This window comes from Galeopterus variegatus, unplaced genomic scaffold (assembly GCF_000696425.1).
Source record: "Galeopterus variegatus unplaced genomic scaffold, G_variegatus-3.0.2 Scaffold3727, whole genome shotgun sequence".
Classification (NCBI taxonomy): Eukaryota; Metazoa; Chordata; class Mammalia; order Dermoptera; family Cynocephalidae; genus Galeopterus; species Galeopterus variegatus.
This window is the reverse complement of record NW_007729838.1, coordinates 197,457-213,710: the sequence shown is the minus strand read 5'-3', so window position 1 is coordinate 213,710 and position 16,254 is coordinate 197,457.

The following is a 16,254-nucleotide window of genomic DNA, read 5'->3' as shown; positions in this document are numbered from 1 at the left end:
ATTAAAAACTCTGGATTACAGTTCTTTGCTACCATGTTTTCTTTTTTTAAACGTAAATGTTCAAGTCATCATTTCCTTTAAGTGTTTTCCCTTACATAACTTTAAGCAAGGCTAACCATGTTTCTCAAAAGCAACTTTAAAAAATTCAACAGGGATCAGTGAGTCCACTAAAAATCAGTAAAAAGTAGAGAGAAGATCTGTATTTGAAACTGAGAGAGGGACATCCCTAAAAATCATAGAGCAGCCAGTTTAGTTTTCATACCTGGAAAATACTAGAACAAATCATCAAAAAATCAATTTGCAAACACCCATACGATCATAGAATATGAAGTAATAATCAACATTGCTTTGTGAAGAATAGTCTTGTCAGACCCATCTAATTTCCTTCTAAAACAGAGTGACAGACCTGGTAGCTCAGAGGGATGAGACAGAAGTAACAGAGCTTGAATTTTACAAAGCTTTTGATTCTCTCCTCCACGATATGCTCATCAACAGATGACTTCAGGCCAGAAGAAATTTGCTATAAAGTCTTACTGAAGAGCACAGCTCTCAGTGTTTTGACTTTAAATTGGCAAGTGGGGGGTTAGGTAGGAGGGTATTTGGTATGATATCTCCCAGACTCTTTAATATGCCCATCAACCCTAAACACAGTCCTAACTCATGCCATGTGCTCAGTCAATTCTTGTTCAATGACAGAATGCTCAATAGGATAGCAGTTGCTTGGTGAACTATCATGACTCTAAAATTAATGAGGACAGAACACCCAAGGACCTAGGCAAGGAGCCAAGGTCCATAGCTCCCTCGGCCTGGAAACAGGCAAGAGAGTATGCCCAGGGCCCTAGCTAAGGAGCCAAGGGCAGTACACCCAGCCCAAAAGCAGGTAAGAGAGCATGCAGAAAACACCACTTTCCACACGCGTGGCCCACCACAGCCATTGCCACAGCCACAGTTGCTGAAAAAACAGCTCAACACCACAGCAGTAGCCACTGCTACGGTGTAGGCAGCCTGCTGGACACTCAACTGTACTAACCTGCACTAACACAGGAGAGTCACCAGCAGAGACCAGAAAAAGAAGAGGATGTCTCTCTCCTCAAAGCCCACTCCAGAGTAATAGAAGAAGCAACTGCATCACCAGATAACCAGACATCAACATAGAGATGATAGAAATACAAAAACTCAAGAAAATATGACACCACCAAAAAAATACAGTAATTCTCAAATATAGACCCTAAAGAGCAGCAAATGCTTGAAATGACTGAAAAGGAATTCTGAGCAACAATCTTCAGGAAACTCACTGAGATATGAGAAGACTCAGTGAGACAACATAATGAAATGAGAAAAAAAAATCCAGGATATGAAGGTGGAAATTTACAAAGAAATTAATACTTTTAAAAAGAATGTAGCAGAACTCATGGAACTGAAAGATTCACTGAACAAAATAAAAAGTACAACCAAGAGCTTAAGCAGCAGGCTAGCACAAGCAGAAGAAAGAATTTCTGATCTTGAAGATAGTCTTCTTGAAATAATGCAGGCAGACAAAAAGAAAAAAAAGGAAAAAAGAATTTTAAAAAATGAAGAAAATCTAAGAGAGCTAGCAGACAACCTTAAGTGCATAAACATTCAAATCATGGGTGTTCCAAAGGGGAGGAGAAAGGAAAAGTCATGAAAAACCTATTCAACAAAATAATAAAGGAAAACTTCCCAGGTACAGGGAGAGACACAGACCTTCAGATCCAGGAGGCTTGAAAATCCCCAAATAGATTCAACCCCCAAAATCCTCTCCAAGACACATTATAGACAAACTGGAAAAGCTCAAAGACAGAGAGAATTGTCAGGCCTTAAAAACTAATACCACCTTAAGTGACATTACAAGCGGAGCTATTAATGTGGCAGCCTAAGAGGGTGCCTGGAGGAAGTAGGGTGGGAGTGTCTGAGGGAACCTTGCCTTAGCCCTTATTGGCCAAATACGTGCTTCCACACTCGTGAACACTGCATGATTGCAATAGCTAGGCATTGAGACAGGATGCATGCTCTCGTAACCTTTAAGCTGATTGGAGGATGTAAAAACCTCTCTTCCCCATTTGCCTTTAAAAGCAAGTGCTTGTGTGATAATAAACAGAACTGCTCAACAGAACCCCCACTGCGTCTGAGTGTCCTTTAATGGGCTGGTTGGGGCCAGCGGCTGTGCTCACCTCTCTTTGCAGCTCTCTTCCCCCGTCTCCTCTCAATGGGGACTAGAGGGAAAGAGGAATCCAGGCCATCTGCTCACCCACCAAAAGGGACACCTAGGGAGAGACTGATAACGAGGCTAGGGCTGTTCGGGTCAGCCAGCGGCAGACCCGACAGAGAATCTTAAAAGAAGCAAGAGAAAAGCATCAAGTCACTTATCAGGGAGACCCTATCAGACTAACAGCAGACTTCTCAACAGAAACTACAAGCCAGAAGAAAATGGTATGATACATTCAAAATACCAAAAGAAAAAAAACTGTCGGCCAGGAATACTATATCCAAGAAGGCTGTCCTTCAGAAATGAGGGAAAAGTAGTATATTTTCCAGTCAAAGAAAGCTGCGGGATTTCACCACTACATGACCAGCCCTACAAGAAATCTTCTAGGGGGTCCTGCATCTGGAATCCAAAAAATGATAATCACTACCACAAATACACAAGAAAGAACAAAACCCACTGGTAGAACAAAAATACAAATGAGAAAGAAACTAAATCTTACCACCACAAAAAGCGGTAGTCACAATGTAATAATGCCCCTACTTTATTTCCAATTTTAGTCATTTTGGTCTTCTCTCTTTTTCCTTGGTCAGTCTAGAAAAAGATTTGCAAATTTTGTTGATCTTTTTAAAGAATCAACTTTTGGTTTTGTTGATTTTCTCTATTGTTTTTTAATTCCCTATTTCATATATTTCTGTTAATAATCTGTTATTTCCTACTTATATTTGCTTTTGGTTTAGTTTGCTCTACTTTTTCTGCTAAGACAGAATTTACATTACTGATTTAAGATTCTTATTTAATATAGGTGTTTACAAGTGTAAATTTTACTCTAAGCACTGCATGAGCCCTGCATCCTATAAATTTTGATGTGTTGTGCTTTGATCCTTATCTCAAAGTACTCTAATTTCCCTGTAATTTTTCTTTTTACCCCTTGTTTATTTAGGAGAGTGTTGTTTAATTTCCACACATCTGTGAGTATCCTAAATTTCCTTCTGTTATTATGGTCAGAGAACATACTTTCTATGATCTTAGGCTTTAAAAAACAAAAGGGAAAAAGTTAAATAAACAAAAAAACTTCATGGAAAAATGTCCATTATCTTTCAATTCTATATTCCCATGAACTTTCCGAAGTGCTCTTGTGTTTGTATTTTGTTTTATTGATTTTTTAATGCAATTTATGTTGCTAAACTTAGATATTTAATTTCTGTTCTTTTTATTAAGATCACTTGTCGATTTGCTTAGAAGTTAATTTGCCTTTGAAAAGTTTATTCATCTTCCTCTGTTGAAATTAATTTGGTATTTGCATGCTTTTGGAAGACTTTAGAGAGCTATTTCAAATAATTGTAGAGATTATAAAATGAAATATGTAAATTTTAATAAGTTTCACATCTCCAATTTTTGTGAAAATTAGGAGCCCTACTTTATACACAGTATTGTTATTCATCTGTTGTTCAGTTTATGTACTTTTCATTTGAACTAATAAATGTGAATATCCTTGTTATATTAGAAAAAACTAAAAAAAAATTGTTAAATTCATTTATAAATAGAAAAAATAAAAAATAAAATAAGATTAATGGGTGGCAGAGACCAGCATATTGGGGAAGAATATTTGCCCCTCTTCTGTAAAGAATTAGCTCCCTAAGGGCACTAAGGGCACCTGAGACTATAGTAGGTAGGGGATTTGCATTGTTTGGGATAGATTTAGTTACAAATTATTCTGACAGGTTTTATAAATATGCAGAAATAATGGTATAAAATTTATACTGAAGAAAATCAAAGTACGTAAGCTCAAGTTTTGTAAAATGCAAGATGAATTAATGGTATATGAAATGCTGGCTAAGTGAAAGACCATATCCTTAAGACGACTTGCGGTGAAAGTTTTGAGAAAGGTTGGGTGGCATGAAGTGAGAATTTGGGAACCAACTTGACCACCTATTAGTTGTGTGACTTTGGCTAAGTTATTTTACTTTTCTCAGTTGTCCATGTCCTTGCATGTACCATGGATCTTCCAAATCTTACAGAGTTGAAATCACAAATAAATGAGACTTCATATTCACAAGCGTACTTCAAAAAGTTAGTGGTGAATAGTGGAAAACATAACACGAATCTTTCCATGACCTTTTGGAAATACCCTCAGATTCGCATTTAGGTAACTATGTATAGAGGCACGTCCTCCAGAGTCAGGCACACTTGTAGGCATGCCATAAATACGAGGGTACTTCCAAAAGCTCACGGAAAGACTCATATCACTTTTTAATTCTATTCTGTGCAGACTTTTCGAAGTACCCTCGTATTAGTTCTTCACTTCGTTCACATGCAGGTCAGTCCACCTCAAGAAAGGAACTTACCGGTAGATTCGGTGACACGGCCACCAAGTCCCTGCCTTCTGCCATCAATCTGAAGTCACCACTGGCTGTCTGCTGTTCACCCCATGTTTCTCATCCCCCATCCCAGTTTCCATATGTTAGACACCGTACATGGAAAAGGCACAATTTTCCTGAGGATGTCTATGGAGGCGCCGCCTCCCCAGTGGCTACACCCTTCCCCTTCTCAACCATGTTCAGACTACGTGGCTGTGACGGAGACTCCCTGTTTTCTCATATTCTTGCTATCTGCACCCCTATCACTTTATCTGAAGTGGGCATCTGAACCCATACAGGCCAATTACCACCAACACAATCGACTATTCCTTAGGTGACCATCTGATACAGACAGGTCTTTGGAGTCTTCTCATAGAATTGTTTCTGAACTACAGCTCAGAGAATTTGAGCTGAGTCAGCCTTTCCTTTGTTGATAATCTCCATTAGACCTATGGAGATGTTTCCCATCATGAGAAAAAGCCAATCTGTCCATAAAATAATGTCCAGAGAGCAGCAGGCAAGAGTGATGGGGTAAGACCTGGCAACATGCAAACCCTGATTCCCATCGTACCTGAGCCCTGGCCACACCCCTGCCTTGTTAGAGCTCAGTTCTTCAACCCTTTGCATTCCTCTAGCCAAGAAACTGTGTTTTTGCTTACGCCTTTTCACGTTGGGTTTTTGTCATTTGTAACTAGATTTCAAAATAACATTTTATGTTGTGTACATGCACCTGCACACACACATAGACACAGAGTAACACAAGCCACGTAGATGAGGATTACACACAGGATGGGAAGATGGGCAACAGTGCAGAGGAAACCTGAATTAGCACATGGAGTCGATCGGCCCCCAGCCCAGCCCACCCACCTGACTCGGGGCTGTGATTTGACAGATACTGCTTTTTTGTTTGCTTGTTTGTTTTTGATAGCAAGAGAAAATTACAACTCTCTGAGTCATTTATTTGTTATTATTAACTGTAAAGAACATTTCTAAGTGGCATGCATTCAAATAAAAAATGTGATCCCCTTTAAAAAATTTGTTTCAATTAAAGTCCTTTAAAAAATAATCTTTGGGGCCGGCCCGGTGGCACACTGGAGAGTGCGCTGCTTGGGAGTGTGGCGGCGCTCCCGCCAAGGGTTCAGATCCCATGTTGAGACTGGTTCCTGCTCACTGGCTGAGCGCGGTGTGGGCGCGACACCGAGGGCTGAGATCCCGTTACCAGTCAGTAAAAAAGACAAAAAGGAAAAAATCTTTGACCATACCCTCAGATATTTACTTACAGTAAAATAATGGAAATTGCATTGTTGGGCCAAAGCTTGTGTACATTAAGATGATTGAAACATATTTCCAAAAAGCCTTCCAGAAAAGTTTTACCAATTTCAATCTGCAGAATATGAGAATGTCTGTTACCTACTCCTCCCTAACATTGGGTTAAAATAATATTTTTTTTTGCCTATTTTATAGGTGAAAAATGCTATCTTTCTTTAATATGTACTTATTCAGCTATAAATGCTAATAGTGAAGGTATTTGTTTTTCATCTTTGCTGAACAGTCCACTGGCATCATGTACCCAATTCCCTATTATACATTTTCCGATTGATTTGTAAAAGCTATCTATATTGGGCCGGCCCGGTGGCGCACTGGAGAGTGCACCGCTTGGGAGTGTGGCGGCGCTCCCGCCGAGGGTTCGGATCCCATGTGGAGACCGGTTCCCGCTCACTGGCTGAGCGCGGTGCGGGCGCAACACTGAGGGTTGTGATCCCGTTGCCGGTCCCCGGTACGGGCGCGACACCGAGGGTTGCGATCCCGTTACCGGTCAGTAAAAAAAAAAAAAAAAAAATAGACAAAAAAAAAGGAAAAAAAAAAAAGCTATCTATATTAAATAATAAAACTTTGCTTGTCATATATGTTGCAGATATTTCGTGCAATTTTGTTATTTGCATGGTTGCTGTGCTCTTCTACATAAGAGTGAATCAAAGGTTAAATAAAGAACAGCGTCATTCCTTTTTGGAAAAATAGTACTATAATTGCTCTTTCAGGGAATTCTCCAAAGCAATAATACCCACTAATTCTTAAATATTATTGAGTCATTCAAATATAATTGGAATATAATCAACACTTAGTTGTTTTCTTTAACCATTTAAAAACTCCAGATTTTGTTTACTTTTCCACCCTTCCAGGGAAAAATAGTACACTTGCCATTTAAGAGCTGGGCATTTTTGCATGGAGGAAAAGCTCAAGGACTGTCAGCAGCTCTGTCCAATCTCGGTATCTTTCCATCTTGACAACTTTTCTTCTTTCTTTCTGGCAGATCAGTTTCCTTGGTCCTCTCTTTCCTTCACCGTAACTAAAAGTCCCCTTCATATAGCCTACTCTGTAGATGTTAAAAAATCTATTCAACCAAAAAAAAAAAAAAAAAAAAAAAAAAACCCGAAGAAGTTACAGTTATAGGACCACTAAGGTAACAGAGAAAAAGAAATAGATATGGCTAGAAATGAACATAGGTAACCCTGAAAGTCAATATTAGTTTAATAACAATTTAGAGGGAGATCAGAACTAAAACGTGATGCAAAGAGAACTAGATAATGGATTTCTCCTTTAGTGTTGTAGGGAAAAAAACGTGGACAAGACCTCAGTTACAGGTAACCTGTGTATTAGTTATTTATTGCTCTATAACAAATTACCTCCAAACTTAGTGGCTTAAAACAACAAACACTTTTATCTCACAGTTTCTATGAGTTGAATCCAGGAGCAGTTTAGCTAGGTGGTTGTGGTTCAGGGTTCCCATGCACCTGCAAACAAGCAGCTCCTCTGACCTAGGGCTGGAGGATCTGCTTCCAACCTCTCACATGAGCCTCTCCACAGGAGGTTCACACATGGCAGGTGGTTTCCCCAGAGCAAGTGATCCAAGAGAGAGAGAGAGAGAGAGAGAGAGAGAGAGAGAGAGAGAGAGAGAGAGAGAGAAAAACAGAAACCACAGTGTCTTTTATAACCTCCTATAGCCTAACATGCCTTCACTTCTGCCACGTTCTACTGGCTACACAGAGCAATCCTGCTACAATTGGGGAGGGGCAGCCACAGGTGGGACTACTGGGAGGCGGGATCACTGGCAGCCATCCTGGAGGCTGGTGGCTACGGCCAGTGGTCACTCGCTTTATTCCCTTTCCTCTTGGATCTGCCCATCTTAATTCTCAGGACTTTATCCAAGCCTCTCCTCTGCTTGGCATGTACTGTTAGGCCATCTCCTGCATTCCCATGGCTTCTCTTACCATGGGAATACTGAAAGCTTTGATGTTGGGCCTGTATTTCCACTCTCCTCCAAGACCTCTTTGTGTGTATGTCTTGCAGTAAATGCTATTCCTCACCCTTCATTTCCAACTTGCTCCTTCTATCTCAGACGATGACACCACCGTCCACCCAGGGACCTGGGCCCAACACTACCTGAATATTGGTAGCTACTCACATCTGATCATATGTGCATTTGCTTAGACATTAAGATATACTTGAAAACAGCATGAAAAGGGAATTTTCCTTTTTAAAAAGTCCCCCGATCTACATTGTAAAAAGTTGTGCAACTTTTTCTTTTTTAATTCGGTTGTCAACCTGCTTGATTATTGCCACATTTGTAAAATAGTAACTTATATATATATTAGCTAGTCAAATAATAATTCCAAGAACAAAATGTGCTCCAAAAATGCTCCTTTCCTAACAGCTTGAGAGTAGCGGAGACAATCAGAGGAAGAGCTAACGTTTTCACTGCCTGCCATGCTGGCCACCGGCACTGCACAGGAGCTCCAAGAGAAGGTGAAGTGCAAAAGGGGACTGTAGCCAATTCTGGACATAAGCAACACCTCCCTGGACTGTTGGTGATTTCCAAAAAGATTTTTCAGGGACCTCAGATGAATAGAATTATAATTTTCTTAACATCCCTTAAAAGATGATCCCACTTAAAACACTTACAGCTGCCCAATTCTCCTCCAGGGAGCCAATTATGCACTCATCTAAATAGCTATGCATCCCTGCACTGGTTCTGGCAGCCCTTGCTTTTCACAGGAAAGCAATTCAGATAGGAAAGCAACTGGTCCAAGTTCTGCAATGAGATCTTAATTAAAACTCTACCAAGCCATCTCTCTGAATTCCCTTAAGAGTTCCTCACTTGGTAGGGTAGAGGATCAGCCTTCTTTAACACAGGTGTGTGATAATAAGCCCTCAGAATATAAAACCAGCCTGCCCCCGAACTTGAGCAACAGATCACAATGCCTTTGTGCACCCAGAATAGTGACACTCAGGATCTCAAGCAACCTGTGTCCTCTGCCTTGAAGCTCATCAATCTATCCTGCAAGCAGGGCCTTTTGTCTCAGTGCAATTTTAAGATGACTGTAAACAATTGTTTTAACCACCATGGTTGGGCCTTTATGAACTCATGAATCAAAATACAAAATAGTAATCAAAGAAAAGCTTCCCGTGTGACCCATCTTTCAAACAAGAAGATTGTACATGTTACAAAGTTCTTAAAAAAAAAAAAGAAAAGAACAGAACAAAACACACCATGTTTTATCAAAAGATTAATACAAAGGTAAAAAAAATTGAAAGACATTTTTGATGCCACACGTGTTTTGCTGATGTTTTAGTCACCATTAAAGTATATAGCTTTTAACAATGCCTCTCCTCTAAAGATTAGATTTTAGTCACATAGAAAATATCGTCAGGGCCGGCCTGTGGCTCACTTGGGAGAGTGTGGTGCTGACAACACCAAGTCAAGGGTTACGATCCCCTTACCAGTCATCTTTTATAAAAAAAAAAAAAAAAAAAAAATATCATCAAACCAAAAATCAAGCTTCTCAGAGCTGAGGACACACTGTCTATAGCAAAACTCATGCTCCACATGATTTTTTTTAAAGAAAAATTCTGGAATTTTGCTTGTGCTTGGTGCAAAAGTCATCTTTCACTGACCAAAAGAGACTCAGAGAGCATATGGAAGTGAATGTAGGAGTAAGAGGTAACCAAAGGAACATTCTAGCAGCTGTATCCCCATGCTGACCATTGGCAGAGGCTGGGGACATGTCTCTGGCATCAGACTGATTAAGCTTCTGTTATCTTCCCTTGATTAAGTCACTGAACCCCTGGGAATCTGGTTCCTCATTTGTTAAATGGGAATAACAAGAATACAGGTCCACAAATCCCTTCAATTCCAAAATCAAAAATTCAAAGAAAGCTGGAAGTTTGGTTACTATGCATTTGGGGACAAAACCAACCTCAACTGAGCTGTAGATGTTTATAGTCATTGCTAATTCCACTTAGTATGAGCATTCAGATGTTTTGCCCCAGAAATATTAACGGAGTTATTACGGGTGCTCCTGGATGGGACATACTGTGCAGGGCATGCAACATATCGTCTTTTTAAACTCCAAAAGCAATCTGCATTTCTAAATACACGTGGACCCCAAGATTTCAGATAGGTTTTGAGGACCCAGACCTTTACTTCACAGCATTGTTGTGAGGACAAAAACGAGGTTATGTGAGTAAAGCATTTAGCCTGCGGCTGGAGTCTCATTTGTTCTCACTAGTGTTAATGAAAGCATGGCTGTGACGTAGAGCACACCCAATAATTGTTACTGTGACTTTCTGCCATCAGGAAAGTTTTACAGCATTTTTTGAAAGGAATGAAAGGCAGAGGAGAGTTCAACACATTTGAGCATTTTCTGTCAAAAAGTTTAAGTTTTGGTTCTTCGAAAAGTAAATCTCAGTTATCTGGAAAATTAAATAACAGAGTTTTTCATTCCTTGAAAAGGCCAGATGACTGAGGTAAATGATGATGCAACAGAATCATTCACATCAAAAATGAGAAAAATTTTAATACATTTAAAAAGACAAACCTTTCTAAGATTGAGCAACACTGGCTTGCCTAGTCTTACCCTCCTCCCCTGCAGGTGTATGGTCAGGTTTTAAGTTTACATGAGTTTTACAAACCTAAACAAATCTTCTGCAAGGAGAAGCCATATTGCACACACACATGCACACTGCCGTGAGCTCATGCCCGGGCCGTCCTCTTCAGGCCCAGCCCCTCCAGGTGGAAGCAAACCCCACCATGTGCAAGTCCACCCTCAGGGACCAGAATGAATCCTCTCACACTTAGGGGCACTTTATGCCTGAAGATTGTCCCTCAGGAAAAAGTGTCCGCGAATCAAGGCCCCTATTCTCCGAGCAACCTTCACAACCTTCTTGTGCCTGGGGGTGCCCTTGTTCACTCGAAGATGTGATGCCCGAAGATGCACGTGCAGTGGGGCTGACCAGCTATGAGGACAGAAACTGTAACTCTGACTTTTCTGACTGAGCCACAAAGCCTGAAATTATATTTCACTGACACTGCCCACGTAAAGATGAAAGGGAGTATGAATGCCTGAAAGACACTTAGGGACAAGGTGTGACAATTGATTTCCTCAATTAATCCAGAAACAAGGTCTTGTTTTCATTTACCTGGGAAGGACTAATGGGCTTTGGGGAGTGGTGCTTTATTCTCAGCAGTAACAGGCTTCTCTGTTTTTGTGCACTAGGTTACTGCACCTCGACCGAACAGGTGTTTCAGTGAATAGTTATTTGTTTCAGCTAAACTGTCCTGGGCAGAGTCCTCTGACTGAAGTTCTTTAAATAATGGAAAATCATCCTGAGGAAAACTCTTCTTTGCTCGAAGAACAGTTGTCCTGGGGTCTTACTTCGTCCCTCGTGGCATTTCCTGCTGGTGTCTCTCCGGGGTCCTTGTTCTGGCCCTGCGAGGAGGAAGGGCGCAACTCAGCCTGAGTCCTCGTGGTCACAGCGTCTGCAGCATTTTACCCTTGACTTAGTTCCCACCACCAACTCACTCATTCTACTGCAACTTCCTAGTCTCCAGGGAGGAAAAAAAATCCCTAGCTCAACACACACTTGCTGCCACATGATACAAGATACGGTCAGAGTAGCAAGTCTGACAGCTTCTTTTAGAAGAGGCAGTGGAGGTGTCCAGTAGACTGGGAAATGGCCAACTGCTCCTTAAGTCTACGGAGAAATGCTGGGCTATTCAACTAAAGAGTTCAAAAATTTTGCTGTCTAAAATCTCAAAACCCAAATACCTCATAAGTACCTTCTAGTGTGTGTTTATTTTGCCAGGCCAAGTCAAATAAAGTGTGGCATTTATGTGAGTCTAAGTCTTCTTCCAAAATAGCCTAGAACTTGTCAGTTCTGAATGTTCTCGTGAACCCATAACGCAAAGTTAACTGGGTGGGCTCCCTGCCTGAGATGCAGAAGGTCACACACAGGGGACATGTACTCACACAGTGATATTTGCATGCATGTGCCACATTCAGTCCCCAGGAGGCACACAGCACAGGAACTAAGCTGGCAATCTGCAGCTGATTAAGTTTTCAGGAGGTTCTGTCTGTGATGCTGAGACCTCAAGCCAGTTAATATGCATAAAATGGATCAAAGAGGTAGCAGTGTCTTGAACCTTCCCTTTCCATCTCTGCTCCAACCTGCCATGCTGGACAGATGGCACAGAATTCTGGACTGCAAGTCAGGAGCCTTGGGTTTCAAGGCGGCTTGTATCCCTGGGAGACATGGAGCATGGGTTCATCATTTTTATTGTGATCCTCAGTGCTCTTTTGTGTAAATTCAGAATTTAGCACCCACCCTGTCTAGGCCTGCCATAAGATCAGAAGGGACAACCTTCCTAAACATCATCATCATTGGGCTCATCATTTTCATCTCGACTAAAGATGGCCCTGTGGGAATTCTTCTCTGCAGGACAGATACCTAGAGTCCTAGCTGAGAATTCCCTTTCCCTGGGGAGAAGTAAACTAGAGCCCAGATCCCCTGCTAATTCCTATCTAGGACCCACAAGATTGTTACCTGCTGCCAAAAAACCCAAACAAAACAAAAATAAAATGGAAACAGCAGCACATAAGGGAGTTCTTTCTACCCTCATGATAGCACTACTGTAAAATCTCTAATACATGAGAAGTTTTCTGATGTGCCAGGTCATAAAAATGAGCCCTTTCGGGCCGGCCCGGTGGCGCACTTGGTAGAGTGTGGCGCTTGAGAGTGTGGCGGCGCTCCCGCCGAGGGTTTGGATCCCATATAGAGACTGGTCCGCTCACTGGTTGAGCGCGGTGCGGGCGCAACACCGAGAGTTGCAATCCCGTTGCCGGTCGCGGTGCGGGCGCAACACGGAGGGTTGCGATCCCATTACCGGTCATGAAAAAAGACAAAAAGGAAAAAAAAAAAAAATGAGCCCTTTCCACTGTCAGTTATGAATGTAAGTTTGAACCGGAAGGTAAATAAATGCAATTAGCTCCAAAGAATGGGGATGGTCACCAGCTGCAGTTCTACTGTTGACACTCCAATGAGAAGCTGTGGCACTGCAGGACCCAGAGCTCACTGTGGAAAGCCACTCTGCAAGTTGCCCAGGAGCTAGGTAGCTTCGGAAATAAGAGCATCCAAGAATACCAAAGAAATATACTTTTTGGTACCAACATTTTTATAATTGTGTAATTGCTTCCTCAATGCTGGACAGTCTCAGAACAAATTTCCTTCTGACTGCCAGAAATACCAATTACCCAAAGTTCAACATTTTGTTTCTAGGACAGCACCAGTGCAAGGATGTCGAGACCGAGGCATGCAAGTAGTAGCTGAGTTGAATGCTGTGGCTGCTCCAAAGGCTGGCATGTGCACGGCTCCTCTGTCCAGAATTCCACCTGCTGGTGGAGGGACATTGATTTCTCGTTCTTGGCTGCGGGGTCCTAGAATCTCATGACTGCGAGATATGGTTTAAAACGGACTTTCTGGAAATCCCATGGCTGTGTAATTCCAACCACTTGCAGGTGTTATGGGGCTGCAGCTGAAGTCTCAGCACACACCATTCCAGGAAGGCTGGAGCTCTTGCAGCTCACTGATCATGAAGCCACCTTGTTAAGTAGTGGCGTGAAGTGAGGTGTGATCCACAAAAACTCTAAGATCTTGGAGTGTGTCACTCTCCATTTGATCCACCCATTATAGGAAGGTCTTGATGGCTTCTTTAATCTGGGTTTCCTTCTATTGTCTCGATAGTTCTGCTTACGTCAGTCTCCCATACCACTCTATTCTCTCAATGGAACCAAGTTTTTCCTGGTTCAGGGTGATTGCTATCTATACTGTTCTTCAGACTTTGTAAAACTATACTTGGAGCAAAAACTATACTAAACCTAAGAACTGAGTTTAAGCAATTACTTTTAAAATTATAATTACATCAACAACCTCCTGTACAGATCAAGCCAGGCCTGAGATTTACATATACATGGGTACTACAAAAGGTACGTGGAAAAATAAAATTTAAGGATGATATGAAGCTTTCTATGATCTTTTTGAAATTACTTTTAAAATTATAATTACATCAACAACCTCCTGTACAGATCAAGCCAGGCCTGAGATTTACATATACATGGGTACTTCAAAAGGTACGTGGAAAAATAAAATTTAAGGATGATATGAAGCTTTCTATGATCTTTTTGAAATACCCATGTAGATACAAAAATTAATCTGATAAAACCTTGGCAACAAGAGGAAATAGATGCCCTATTTATTTTAAAACGTTAGGTCCATGTATGCATTCATCTCCATTTTTTAAAGCTAGTCCAACAGCCAATGTTTTGTATTTCTCTAAAGAGAGAACAGAAGACTTGACCTGTCAGATACCAAATGGGAATTCTAGTTCCTTGAGGCGGGTACTTCCTCCTTACAGAAGTGTAAACACACTGTGCATGTGTCATACTTTTTGTGCCAAAGCTGTATTTTACCCCAAAGCTACATCACTTCTTAAAACATTTTAATGAGGATACACACATTGATCAAGGAATACTTTAAAAATGGAAAGAACTTACATTTACAGAAATAAAACTTCCTCACTACCTTCCCAATCCCCCAAATGCATCAAACACTATGATAAACGATATGCAATAAGCCCCAGTACCAAAGCTGGGCCCTAGAGGGAAGAAGCTGAACACAGTTCCTGCTCTGGGGAAGGGGCACTGTGTCCCCCGTGAGAAGTGAAGAGCTCCACGGAGGCCACCGTGTTGCTGCTGTCCAGCCCTTGGGATGCCACTCTATGAGGGATCGCCACCTTCTCTTCTTCAAAGCCACCCATAAATCAGACGTTCCAGTTAGGGCAATGTCTGGTCCACTCTGTCAATCCACAAGGTCAGCTCTGATCTCTGTGCTTCACTCGGCTAACCACCATCTCCTGCTTCACTCCTAGATGCCACAAGTTTTCCAGTGTTGCTATAGTTTGGATATGTGGCCCATCAAAACTCATGTTGAAATCTGATCCCCAATGTGGCAGTGTTGGGAGGGGATCTAGTGGGAGGTGCTTGGGTCTTGGAGGTGGATCCCTTGTGAATAGATTAATGCACTCTCTGAGGGGGAAAGGTGAGGGAGGTAAGTTCTCGCTGTTACTTCTGGGAACAGCTGGTTGTTAAAAGGAACCTGGCGCACGCTGGCTGCCTGCCACTTTCCGCCACAAGTAGAAGCAGCCTGAGGCCCACACCAGACACAGCTGTCCCAGCATCATGAGCCAAATAAATCTTTTTTCCTTATAAACTACCCAATCTCAGGTATTCTGTTATAGCAACACAAAAACTGATTAATACCTGATGCAAACGTGTACAGACGCACTCAATGCATCAGTCCCTTCTTCAGACCCACTTTTCCCTTTGGCTAAATCTTTGGAACACAAGCTGCGAAAATCTGAGATCATGCCGTAGAGATGACGAACACGTAACAGAAGCCAGCACAGTGCTACGCACATAGCAGATATTCCACATTCTTCTCTTCTGGTCCAACAAAACCCCCACCATCCTGCCTACGGGGTACTTTTGAAAATCACTTTCCCCCATATTTTCTGATTTTTAATTTTTAGGCTGGCCTTGACTGACTTGTATGTCATCATCTGACGTAGCAGCATGTATGGTACTCACATTGAAAGTACGGTTTCTAATCCAACTGAAGAATGCTGCTGACCTCTACTCTCTCAGCAGCTAAAAAGCTAGCACCTCTTACAGCTGAACACTCCAGACCACTGGGGGGCTCCCAAACCCCCGCCTTCTATTCAGTAGATGCTTAAAATGTCATATTTTGGGGTCTCAGGAATTAAGAATTCTTAATTTAAGCTCCTTATGTTGAATCTTCACACACCCAACCAGGAGAAGCCCGAGAAGTCTGGTGCTTTTAAACAGTTTAGTGTGTTACAATGGAAATGTTTCCCAAACCCAAATGGCTGGCGATGGTCTGTGTGGGCTAACTTTAAAGCAGTGTTGTCCACAGAACTTTCTGCAATGACAGAATGTTCTGTAAATTTGTGCAATCCAACACAGTAGCCATTAGCCACATGCGGCTACTCAACACTTGAAATGTAGTTAGTGTAGCTGGTGTACTGGATTCCTATCTTAATTTAATTTTAATAAAGTTAAAATTAAATATCCACAATGGTGGTAATATCCTACTGGTAACCATATTGAATAACGCAGCTTTAAAGCATCAAGGTTTGAGTGACTTGACAACTTTTTGACAGACAGTGTTTTTATAAATCAAAGAGATGCTCAATAAATATTTGGTAGCAACCTGTCATTGATAACCTCTATCCCCTATCCTTTCTAGCTTCTCTCAAGT